Here is a 12,678-nt window from a genome sequence, read left to right as displayed (position 1 = left end):
TGGATCTACCTCTGAATGTGTGTTTAGTTGAGAATTTTTCGGCCAGAACACGTGATGCTAATAGAGAAAAAGTGTAGGTATAACAGATGATATGGTATGGTAGGAAGGAAGGAAGAAAGAAATAGTGTTAATTGAATGTCTGATATATAGGAGTTATATATAATTCCTTTTGACCATACCTAATGCTTTAAGCTATTTTAAATGGCTACGCCTCATCGATAGTACATGTTAAAATATTATTTATTGATTAATATTAGTTATTCAATATATATTGTTATAAACTTGGTATACATAATGGCGGCCTAATACAATACAAGAGAGTAAACTTCATTAATAGATTTGACTTGGATCTTGAGTGTGGATTTGTGGATAGGTGATAAGATTCTAATGGTAGTTTGATAGTTTCTTTTGTCTAAATAGAGCCTCATTGTTGTTAAGAGGAGGATATCTATTTGCAAAAGACTCTCTAGTGTTTAAGTCAGTTAAAGAGTTAAGATTTTTGTATGACTGAGTGTATAAGTGTTTATGATAGATTGTTAGAGTGAATATTCTTTGATGAATACTAGTTGTATTTATAGGATCAAAATGCCTGGTAGGTCCATGTTTCTATTGAAATAATACTGATCTAAGGAGTATAATAATAGTATAATAAATAGTAATCAAATTATCAAGATTTAATTATAACATGTAAATATAACTCATATAGGTGTAGGTTTGAGATCTTCCATAATGAAGAGGTTTTAAGAGTCTTATTGAGTTGCATTCTTTAATATGTTTATTGAGTAGAGTTGGAAAAAGTAAAAGTTCACTAGATGATCTTGATCTATAAAATTTCAATTTAAATTGCATTAATGCCAAGAAAAGCAACCACAAACCACTTCATTAAAGCCATGCACAGATTGACATCCACCGTGAAACCACCTCATAGACCACTTCATGTCACCAGGTTCGTTCATTGGGCCACCACTCATGTTAGTCACATTCACCTAGCATCTTTATTGAGGAAGAAGAATAGCTCCACCGCAACTCCCTGAACCTTCAATGCAACGAAACATCTTGCACCAAAATCACACCACCATGAAACGAAAATGGCCACCACCACGAGCTCCAAAACTCCTTTGTGCAAGCCTTCATCGTGCCTTCATCACTAACACATATTTGCATCTTCACACACAATCCAGAATGTCCCTACAACCACCTAAAGCAGCATTAAAACCTTAATTTTAAGAGAATTAAAACCTTAATTCTAAGGGAATTAAAACCTTAATTCTAAGGGAACTGTCACATGGTAGTTGGTAGTTCCTCGTTGGATAGTCAACATGTTAAACCATCAAAGTTTGGTAAAAATTTTAACAGGATCAAATAAAATGCACTAAAATGCAAATATTAGTATTTATGGATTTTTTTTTTTTTTTACAATTTTGGACGATTTGAATGAAGGGCTAAATTGGAAATTAAACAAAATTCAGTTGTTGATAATTTATAAAATAGATAAGTTAATTATATCTTAAATTATCAATAAAAAATACTTATGAAATAGTTTTAAAAATTGATCGAATATGTTATTTGTTTGAGAGATATTACAGTACTATATAAGAGATTTATCATATAAAATTCAGAATCTAAACACAATCAAGTTCTATGTAAAGAGATTTAGAAGAAATAAAAGAGAGACAATTAGAAACTCTACATTTTGTGGAGTTGTCATCCACTACATCTTTCCATTCTTCACTTTTTTACTTTTTCTTTCATATATTATGTATTCCATCTCCTGTGGAGAATAAAGCTTATAAGGTTGATTTCACTTTAATTTTATTATGAATTCTAATGGTAGATTAAAATAATATCTTTGTTTTCTTATTATCGATTTGAGTTGTCATTTATTTATGTCTTTTATCTTTGAATTAAGTAAAAAGTAATGGCTTTTATGTCATATTTAATTAGAGAGGTGTTTTAATCTATATTATCAACATACAATTTTGTTCGAGTGACTAAATAATATTCGTATTTTTTTATTCTATCTTATTTTATGTTTTTTTATCATTTTAATTCTATTTTTTACTATTATTTTATTATTTTATTTCATTTTATTTTCTATATTAATCTTTTAAAAAAGGAAAAATGAAAAATAGCAAAAAGCAAAAAAAAAAAAAGGAAAAGAAAGGTTTGAAATGTGACGAAAAAGGAAGGAGTTTGTTAGCAGAAGATATGGATAAGACCAAAACGGTTACAGAGAATCTGCAGAAAATACAAAGAGGAAGCGAAAGCTCGAGGGTCCGACACCTACATCACTTGACCATCACAGCATCATCATTCACGCATACTCTCGCTCTACCATGGATTCCAAGATTCACTCAATAGAAAGTCGTTTTTTTCATCCATCAGGCACATCACCAGGAAACCCATTTTTCTCCCATCCAACTTCAACTTGATCTTCTTGCTTCCACTGGTCGCATCTAACACCTCACTACCCTCGGTAAAAAAGGCAACCTCTATTCACCTTCATCTTCAACCATCATCCATCCTCTGTGGCGGCAGCTGCCATTCATCTACAAGAGCAAAGAAAGTCATCCGAATCCACAATCGTAGAAAGAAAACCAAAAAAAAAAAAAAAATCAGTTCCTCAAGGTGAGTTTTCTATCCGAGCTTAGCTAGTCTATTTGATCTTGAGTATGAATCAATGACTTGCTATAATTGATGCTTGCTAGTATCATTTACTCAACATTTTTGCATTGGTATTTTCATTTTTTTGTTGCATTGGCTTCTCAATATCCATATCACAATCATACCTTCATCCCCTTTCCATGAGCACGACCTGCATAGTAAAGCTGTGAAAATTCCTTTTCTGTCTCTCCGCTTCGAAGCCACCGAGCAACATGAGCTCTCTAATTCCCCATGGCACTCAACACCTCTGTTCATCTCTTCAACCTACGCCCAGAAAACACCATAAGAGTCATATCCAGAGAGAAAATAAATCTAACCCAACTGTAGTGTATGAAGATCGATTGGATAAAGAGGAAGATCGATTGGCTTAGAAAGTTGATCGGTACAGTTACGGGATAGATCGGGTGAAAGGTTGAGGTCGCAGGTTATGAAGGAGAAGCGAATATGTAGTGTATGAAGATCGATTGGATAAAGAGGAAGATCGGTTAGCTTAGTAAGTTGATCGGTAGAGTTAGTGGACAGATCAGGTGGAAGATTGAGGTTGTAGGCTATCAAAGAAAAGAGAAAGGATCCAACGTGGAGTAGTAGGCAGATCTTGGAGACGATAATTTCGGATACATGCGAGACAGTTACACTTAGTGGGCGAAATATCCGGGATTGTGGATTGATGGTTGCGGATAAGTTGCAGTTCAGGGTTACTCTGTGGCTTATAAATACAGAAAGGATTGGTCAGGTAGGCCAATTTTGATCTAATTACTTTCACCTTGAATATTACTGTGACCTTGCTAACTTGAGCGTCGGAGTGCTAACGTGCAGGTCGCACCCGTTCAGGAGTGAGGGGAGATCATTGAGTTCGAGTTTACTTCGGGACCTACATCCGAAACATTTTGGCGCCCACCGTGGGGCCCGAAGATTTGATCACAACCCGAACGCGATCACAATAGCAGGTTCAGTAGGAGGATCAGCTGGAATCGTAGAAAGTTCGGGGGCAGGGCCAAGTTGCATAGAAAGGTCCACTAATTTCCCGTCAACATATACCTTCATGATGTCGAATTCCGGATGGGTAAGTGGAGTTTGGAAGAAATAATGGCACTGGGCAATTCCCTGATCGAAACCCAATTGCCACTCTTGGCAGATCTCATCTCCCAGGGAAACATTCTCGGCAGCCAGTTTATCCCGTTCGGAGGTTATTGCATCTCTTTCCTTAACTAGCTCGTCGCGTTGCGAAGTCATCTTCTGCAGGCTAAGTTGCAGGTTATCTACCGAACGTTGGAGGGAGGATATTTTGCCTTGGGACTTTTTCAATTTGTTGTCAGCGTTAACCCGTTCGTCATCGACCGTCTTAGCCAGTTCCTCAACACGAGTGGTCAGAGCGGTGTTGTCTTTCTTCACCTTATCGAGTTCATTCAAGGCGTTTTCTAGCTCGACGACCAACACGGGCTTCGTTGTTCCGGCAGTATAATTCAAGCAGACACTAGCAAGGGAGATCAGCTCATAGGCCATGTTTAAAGATTCACTGGGAGTCATCCCCTTGAATGGCTTCTTTTCTTCAGCACTCAGATTAAATTGTAAACGGTCGGAAACATGGACATTTGGATCCAGTACGCTAGTCAGTAGAATGGTGTTGGTTTTCCTCCTCTTCGGAGGAGAGGGCGTTTTTTCTTGGACGAACTTTCTTTTCGTGCTGCTCTTCGAGACATCAACTTCCTAAGATTTGACGTTGGTAGGGGGAGCAGTAGCATCGGATATCTTCAGAGCAGGATTCACAGTTTGGGAGGGAGTAGCACTCGATCCGCCAGTTGGTTTGGTGGGGGAGGAACTTCCCTCATCAACATTGCTTAGATTTTTCTTGCCGGCCATCATCCAAAGTTTCCATACCTCCAAAGTATTCTGCAACACAAAAGAAAATTTAGACGAGTCAATATTGACCAATCAGTACATTGTAGAAAATGATACTTACCCAGCACTCTTTCTCTAAGAGTGTCAGTTCTAAGTAGTTCAATCAGCTGATGGGACAGAATCTTCCAGGGTAGTAGGTCGATCTGGGTTATGACATCACGCTCATCGTCGGTCATTTTAGCTTCTAACCACGAGTCTACTCGATTAGGCTGCTCGGTCCAATAAAGTGGAAACTTTGGTTGGCCATCATCAAAAAAGTATTTTGGCCAACCAGGAGGTCGTATGGCTACTTTGCAAAAGTTTGATTTAAATTCTTTATAGGAAGTGCTGAAAGAAGTGAATAGCTGTTTGTCTTTCACAGGGATTAAAGATATCCAAGATCAGTTAGGATTGGGTAAGGCACGAAAGAAATACAGAAATGATCTTGGGGTAGGAGTTAGTTGCAAACCAGTGCAGAGCACGTTGAAGGCTTGTAGATACGCCCACCCGTTCGGATGTAATTGGGCTGGACAAATATTCAATTCTCTTAAGACCCCCATTTGAAATTCTGAAAATGGAAGCCTAATGCCTAAGTCATGAAATAAGGTTATGTACACGTAAAAGAAGTCTGCTGGGTACCCCTCCCGACCGTGACAAGCCTGTTCGTTAGAACGACACACAACAAAAGTATAATCATCTACATCATTAAGGTCAGCTAAGATATTCACTCTTTCTAGCAGATGTCTAATGCAGGCAGTAAAAGTAAAATAAGGAAGATAGTTTTTAACTTCATGAGGAGCCCAATCGTACCCCTGCACTGTGGGTGGAGGAACAAGGCCCGACCAGGCACGAGAATTATCATAATTAAACGCTATGCCCGAGGAAGAGGACGAACTAGCAGGTGACGAACGGGACGACGATGAAGATGCTCCTCCATCCTCATCGCATCCTCTACCCTCGTCCCTAGACCCACCACAGGAATTAGAAGAATGAGACATTACCTGCAGGTAGAAGATCGGGGCGGTGATGCGGAAGATCGGGTAAACGATATGGAAGATCGGTTACCAGATTCCACAAGCACTAAACAGTTGCAAATAAGGGGGGAGGGGGGGACCATCACATATTTATAGCCACAGAAAACGGTTTCAAGGATTCATCACAACTGTTAATTATAATCAAATCTAAGGGCTGTCAGCAGCGGTCTTTTCAAATTCTATGACAATTTTTTATGTATCCATCTACACCGTTAGTTTTAAGTTGATCGTAGGGTCGGAAAATTATAGTTATTTCTTCTTTTTTGTTTAAACCCCTTCGCCATTTTTATTGCTCGGGGCTTGGGGGACTTATGTAGTGTATGAAGATCGATTGGATAAAGAGGAAGATCGGTTGGCTTAGTAAGTTGATCGGTACAGTTACGGGATAGATCGGGTGGAAGGTTGAGGTCGCAGGTTATGAAGGAGAAGCGAATATGTAGTGTATGAAGATCGATTGGATAAAGAGGAAGATCGATTGGCTTAGTAAGTTGATCGGTAGAGTTAGTGGACAGATCAGGTGGAAGATTGAGGTTGTAGGCTATGAAAGAAAAGAGAAAGGATCCAACGTGGAGTAGTAGACAGATCTTGGAGGCGATAATTTCGGATACATGCGAGACAGTTACACTTAGTGGGCGAAATATCCGGGATTGTGGATTGATGGTTGCGGATAAGTCGCAGTTCATGGTTACATATGTGGCTTATAAATACATAAAGGATTGGTCAGGTAGGCCACTTTTGATCTAATTACTTTCACCTTGAATATTATTGTGACATTACTAACTTGAGCGTCAGAGTGCTAACGTGCAAGTCGCCGTTTAGGGGAGATCATTGAGTTCAAGTTTACTTCGGGACCTACATCCGAAACACCAATCATCCTGAGTTGTTTACAGCACCGTCACCACCGTCTTCATCTTGTTTCTCTCGGCCCCGACAATTTCTACGACCAACCTTTCCCCTTCTCGCATCTACACCAACATCTAGTTCAACAACCACCGCGTCTAACCCCGCCCGTCATTGACTCACTCGTGTCTTGGATTGAAGAGGCCCACTGGTCCATGGTCGACTTTAGCTTCAAGCGCCTTCGCCTCTAGGGAAAAATTGATTGCAGCATGTAAGATTCGGGAAAAATAGGAGTTTTAAAAAAAAATAAAGTAATTTTGAGACTTTGAATTTTTGTTTGGAGACTAGTGTTCTTGAATTTATAATTTTGTTAGAACATGATTTTTATGTTATTTCTTTATTTTTATATTTTTACCTAAGGGCAAAAGGGGTGAATGTTCAATTGCGTCCTACCTTTTTTGAAAGGTTCAATGTTGTCCCAACTTTTGAAAAACGTGTCAAATCAAGTCCTTTTGAGGAACGACGTTAAATTTTTAACGTTTTACCTGACAACACAGAGACATATGTGCAACGTGGCTTATTTTTGGGATTTTAAATAAATGGACTTGGGAAAATAAGCCACGTTGCACATATGTCTCTGTGCTGTCAGGTAAAACGTTAAAAATTTAACGCCGTTCCTCAAAAGGACTTGATTATACACGTTTTTTAAAAGTTGGGACAACATTGAACCTTTCAAAAAAGGTAGGACGCAATTGAACATTCACCCCTTAAAGAGGGACGAAAAGAGGTATTAAGCCTATTTTAAACTGAATTGTACTTATTTTAAATTGAATTGTACTAGTTTTTAAACAAAATATTATAAAAATACATGTTTTTTTAATAGAAATTTATTTTAATATTTATTTTATTTTATTGATAAGTGTCTTACAAATTAATTTTTTAATTATTTGATATTATTATTTTCTATTTTATTTATATTTCTTTTACTATGGAAATTATTTTATTATTTATTTATTTATTTATTTTATTTTTTATTTATATTTATTTTGTCATGAATATTATTTTACTTTTATATTTATCATTTTAATTTTTTATTTATATTTTTTGTTTTATATCTGTATATAATTTGTTTTATCTTTTTATCTACTTATTTTATTTTAAAATAATTTTTTATTTATATTTATTTTGTTGCCTCATAAAATTGTTTTATTAATCAATTATTTATTATTTATATTTTATTATATAAAAATTAAACTAATATTTATTAATTATTATAATATAATAAAAGATGATACCAGAAAAGTTAGTCTTAATAAACATTTGTTAATTTTTTTTTTCATTTGATATTTCTATAATATTAATTATTTTTGCTATATTACTCTCTTTTTATGATATTTCATTATATAGTCATTTAATAAAATTTAACGTTAAAACATATATTTTAGTTTTAGTATGTAAAATACTATCATTTAAAAATAATAATATTGATATTTATTTTAAAGTAAGTTGATTTTTAAAATAAATGGTTATTTTAGTGTGTGTGCTTACACATATTTTAATATCATTAAAAGTTTTTATTAACATATTTTTACATATTTAATAATATGTTAAAGAATATAATATAGTTAAAGTATTATTTTTTTTTATATAGTCTTTTTTTCTTTTATGATTTCTGTTACTTAATCATTTAATAAAATTAAATAAAAAAAAAAATATTTTACTTTTACTACTTAAAATAATATTATTTAAAAAGTAATATATGTTTATTAGTAAAAAAAATAAAAATTTGTGATAAAAAAAATTGTCTTAAAAAATTAATTATTAATTTTTTTATGTGAATGATTTCTTTTATTAATATTTTATAATTAAATAAAATTTTCTTAGCAAGACGAAGCAGTTCAACGGGAACTAGAGAAGAGGAAAGAATAAATATAGTTTTCACAGTTAACTGAAGTGAAACTATTATAAGTTCATTTTTTAAAAGCTGAACAATAAAATAGTGTACTGAACTTTTAATAAGAGTGAATCAGTTTTGAACCATAAAATAATGGGTTAAATATGTTTTTAGTTCCTATATTTTGGGGCGATTTTGGTTTTAGTTCATCTTTCGAACTAATGTTAACTCAGAAATGCGTTTGAAACAACAAATAAAGTTAAAAAAAAATTGGTAAAAAGGACTAAAACCAGAGTTTTCTAAAGTTAAAGGACTAAATTGAACCTTAGTTTAAAAGAGGGACTAAAACCAAAATCGTTCCAAAGTATAAGGATTAAAAACATATTCAATCCTAAAATAATATACTGAACTTTTAATAAGAGTGAATCAGTATTTTCTTTTAATATAATACAGTATTGTATTGCCCCAATCCTAGTAACAATGAGTAAGTATGAAAAATAAAGTGTTCTAGTAAGAATTCAATCCATGACTTATAATGAATGATCAGAGTAGCATTTTCAAAAGAATGACTAGAATAACAGCCTTAATTTATATATTTTCTATACATATTTATAAATCAGACGATTTTTATTTATTTAATATAAATGTTTCTTATTTTCCTTAATATAAATAGTTATAGAAAACTAATATATACAGTTAATACAAATGTATAATTGAAATTAAAATATTAACATGTAAAAGACATGTTTAAAAATCGCATTAATTTCTTTTACTAGATAAGCATATTTAACATATAAATTTATGCAATATTTTTATATGTGTCATTATAATAAAAATAGTTTATATAAAAATTATTTTTATATTAAAAATAAAATATTGATATTTAATTATCCAAAAACTAAATATTAAAATTTTTATTTGTACAATGAGAATATATAAAGTCATATTTAAGAAAAATTATTTATGTAAAATAATAGTTTTTGTTTATTATTATACTATAACTAATTAACGTACAAATATAAATAAAATAAATACTACAAATTTGGAAATACATAATAGATTAAATTTAAAATTTAATTAATCCGTAAATATTTTTATTATAATTATAAAATAGATAAAATTTCACAAATTAATATGTAAAGTATTTAAGGAGTTATTTTATATAGTTTGAACAACATAAGTTTAAACTTACTTGTTTAAAAGTTTCAATTAATTCTACAAATTTTAATTGATTTCACTTGAATTTTTATCTTTTAAAATGTGATATAATGGTTGTTTATGTTAGTATTACACTAATGATATAATACATATCAATTTTTGTAAGTTTTTTAATTTTTAATTTTTTTATTAAAAACAAAATTATCACGTGTTAAATTAAAATTCTGTTATATCCGCATAACAAGATTTTTTTGACACATGCCAAAATTATTTAAAAAAAGAATATAAACTAACTCATAACATGAGTTAATTTCATCGTCGGTACTACAAAAATTAAATTACATTACATTTTAAAATTAAAGTCCAATCATGATTAATTGGAATAGGATATTTAAACCATTGTCCTTTCGTGAGTCAAACTTTTCCCAAGACGAAAGTAACGTTAATTTGAAACATTTTCACTTTATTGAATGTGGTTTGTAGTAAAAAAGATATAGTTAATAATTTAAAGGACAATGATATTTTAACACCATTTTTTTGACACTATTTTGACACTGCACACGTGTCAAGATGTGATTAGACGATTTCAAATTAAAAAAGTTGAGGCAGGGGTATATTTGGAAGAGAAAAACCAAAGTTTGTTTTTAAATTTGAAATCGTCCAACCACATTTTGACACGTGTGCAGTGTCAAAATAGTGTCAAAAAATGGTGTTAAAATTTTATTTTCCTAATTTAAATTTAATTTTATTGAAAATATTATTATGAATTATTTTTAGGATCGCAAAATGTTGACAACGAAAATTTGACAATGTTTTGATAACGACACGTTGATAACGGTTAAAAAACCGTTATTTTCATACTTAATTTTGATATAAAATATATCCTTTATGACTTAGAAACTAGTTTGAAATCGTACATTTTGTCTTAGTTAGGTTATAAGAGAGTTGAAGGTGGTTTTATGGGTATTATGCTTTGTTTTTCTTGTTTTTACAGGACTTAACGAGAATTGAATGAATTAGGAAGGAGTTGGACTCAAGAAAGGATGAAAAACAGTGCAAATGAAGAATCGCAACCAGCTTTGCTGAAAAAGCCTTTGTCAAACGCTTAAGCGTTGACGCTGAGGGGAGAAGATAGAGTCGTGCCTACCGCTGAGCGCTAGAACCAGCGCTAAGCGCTGGCTTCTCTAGTGACAGCACTACCAAATGCCTGGGCGTGAACGCTGAGCGTCCCACTTGAGTGTCGCACCTACCGCTGAGCACTGTACTTTGGACTTGAGCCTGGTTTCTATAATTTTTCACAGTTTATAAATAGATCAGTGCGACCCTTAGAGGTCATCTTTTGGCAGAAGAAGACGCAGAAACACCCTTTCTCACCCCTTGGAGGCGAATTTTGGATGCGAAAGCTCCAACCTACATTTCTCAGGTTTATCTTTCCATTACCTTCATTATTTTCATCTAGTTCACATGACAATGGTGAACTAAACCCCTTTGTTGTTGGGAAAAACGATGTAATCCTTTGAAACTCTCATATATTGAATTGTTCTTCATTTATATGCTTGATTTCATTATTCGTTAGAGTATTTCCTCCGTTGTAGTTCATGCTTTGAGATAAGACATTATTCAATTGCATGCTCTTTGTTATCTGTATGGACACGTATGAGTAGTCTAGATCTGAGGAGATCTCTTGGGAGCAATATTACCTAGACATAGGAATAGGAGGCCCAATTATTTTAAGCTTTTGTGCAAGTTAATATAATGCACAAATAATTACTAGGGAGACTACACATAGTAAACTAGTAATTAGGAGTAGGTTCTCTTCACCAAGACATTGAGATTAGGGTAATTTAAAAATTTACATTAACAATAATGAAAGAGTAGAATTATTAAAGATATATGAGAGTGGATTAAGAGGATTCGTAAACCCCAAGAACATCATTCATCCATATTACATTCAACTGTCAATTGATCAACCATTTTGCATGCATATTTCAATTTTCGTTATTTGCATATAAAAACCCTAATTTTCGTTTCATCAAGTCTTAAGAAATCAAATTACATGAAAGTTTAGGCCTAAGAGTCATTTGGGAGACGATACTCGGTCTTACCGTTTTATTACTACTTGATACCTGGTACACCTGTCAGACCCTTAACACACGTGTTAGCTTTCTATCGGCTCACTTTGAATAATTATTTAAAAAAAAATAAAGCTGATTTGGAAAATGGATCAGGGTTCCAAATTTCTTTATTTTGAAAGCACCCTTCTTCGTTTAGCACACTCTTAATTTTAGGGTTTTTAGTTTTATTTCTCCTCTCTCTCCATTTTGTGCATTTCTCTCTCGACTTTCACCAATCTCCTTCGCCACTCTGTCTAAAGTCTTGCCTTCTCTCTCTATTTCATGATTTCTTTCATTTACGTTCACCAATCTCTATAGTTGATATGTCCAAAGTGTTTCCTTTGGTGTCACCTGTGTTGAAGTTCTCAGCTTCGTGTACAATGGATTCGTTCACTGACATTGGTTCTTCGAACAAGGTATGAACTTTAATCCATTCCCGTATTCGTATTTTTGGTTTGTTTTTTGGTTTTCGGTTTTGTTGGTAATTTTTTATTTGTTTTTTTGTAACAAGAACTTTTTTTTCTACAGTTGTTTGTTCGTCATTCAATGAAAACTAAGTTGTTTTTGCAGTTGTTACACCCACGAAAGTGTTATGAAGGAAGGACAACGTCGTAAGCGTTACAAAAGTAAAGTTTGTAGAACTCCCTACACAAGATATAGTCCCAAACTTGACCAATTTATGTAATTTGTGATTACTGCAGTATTGGTATATGTTAAACTATGGATAGTTGTAAATGTATTGGAAGAATTATTTTGAATCTTAATAAAGACAATGGTTATTCCAATTGTGATTGTTATATTCATTTCAGTTGTTCTTTTGTAGTATCATTTAAGATTCATCCTTTGTGATTGTTATAACAAATTTGAAGTTTGGTCAGTTCTATGTGTAGGGAAGACCCACTAATGAAGGTTGAAAAACAGTGATTTTCATATGTCAATTTGGACCAAATTACACCCTTTACTACTCGGAACGAGCTTAGAATCAAGCAAAACTCAATNAATGAGTNTGGAGAGAGTCAAAANNTGTTTTTAGCGATTTTATGNTTNTTTTGCATTGTTTTGNAGCTAATTTGAGAAAAGTNANNANNGNNNTNNA

The sequence above is a fragment of the Vigna radiata genome, chromosome 7, assembly GCF_000741045.1.
Source record: "Vigna radiata var. radiata cultivar VC1973A chromosome 7, Vradiata_ver6, whole genome shotgun sequence".
NCBI classification, from domain to species: Eukaryota; Viridiplantae; Streptophyta; class Magnoliopsida; order Fabales; family Fabaceae; genus Vigna; species Vigna radiata.
This window is presented reverse-complemented; position numbering follows the sequence as displayed.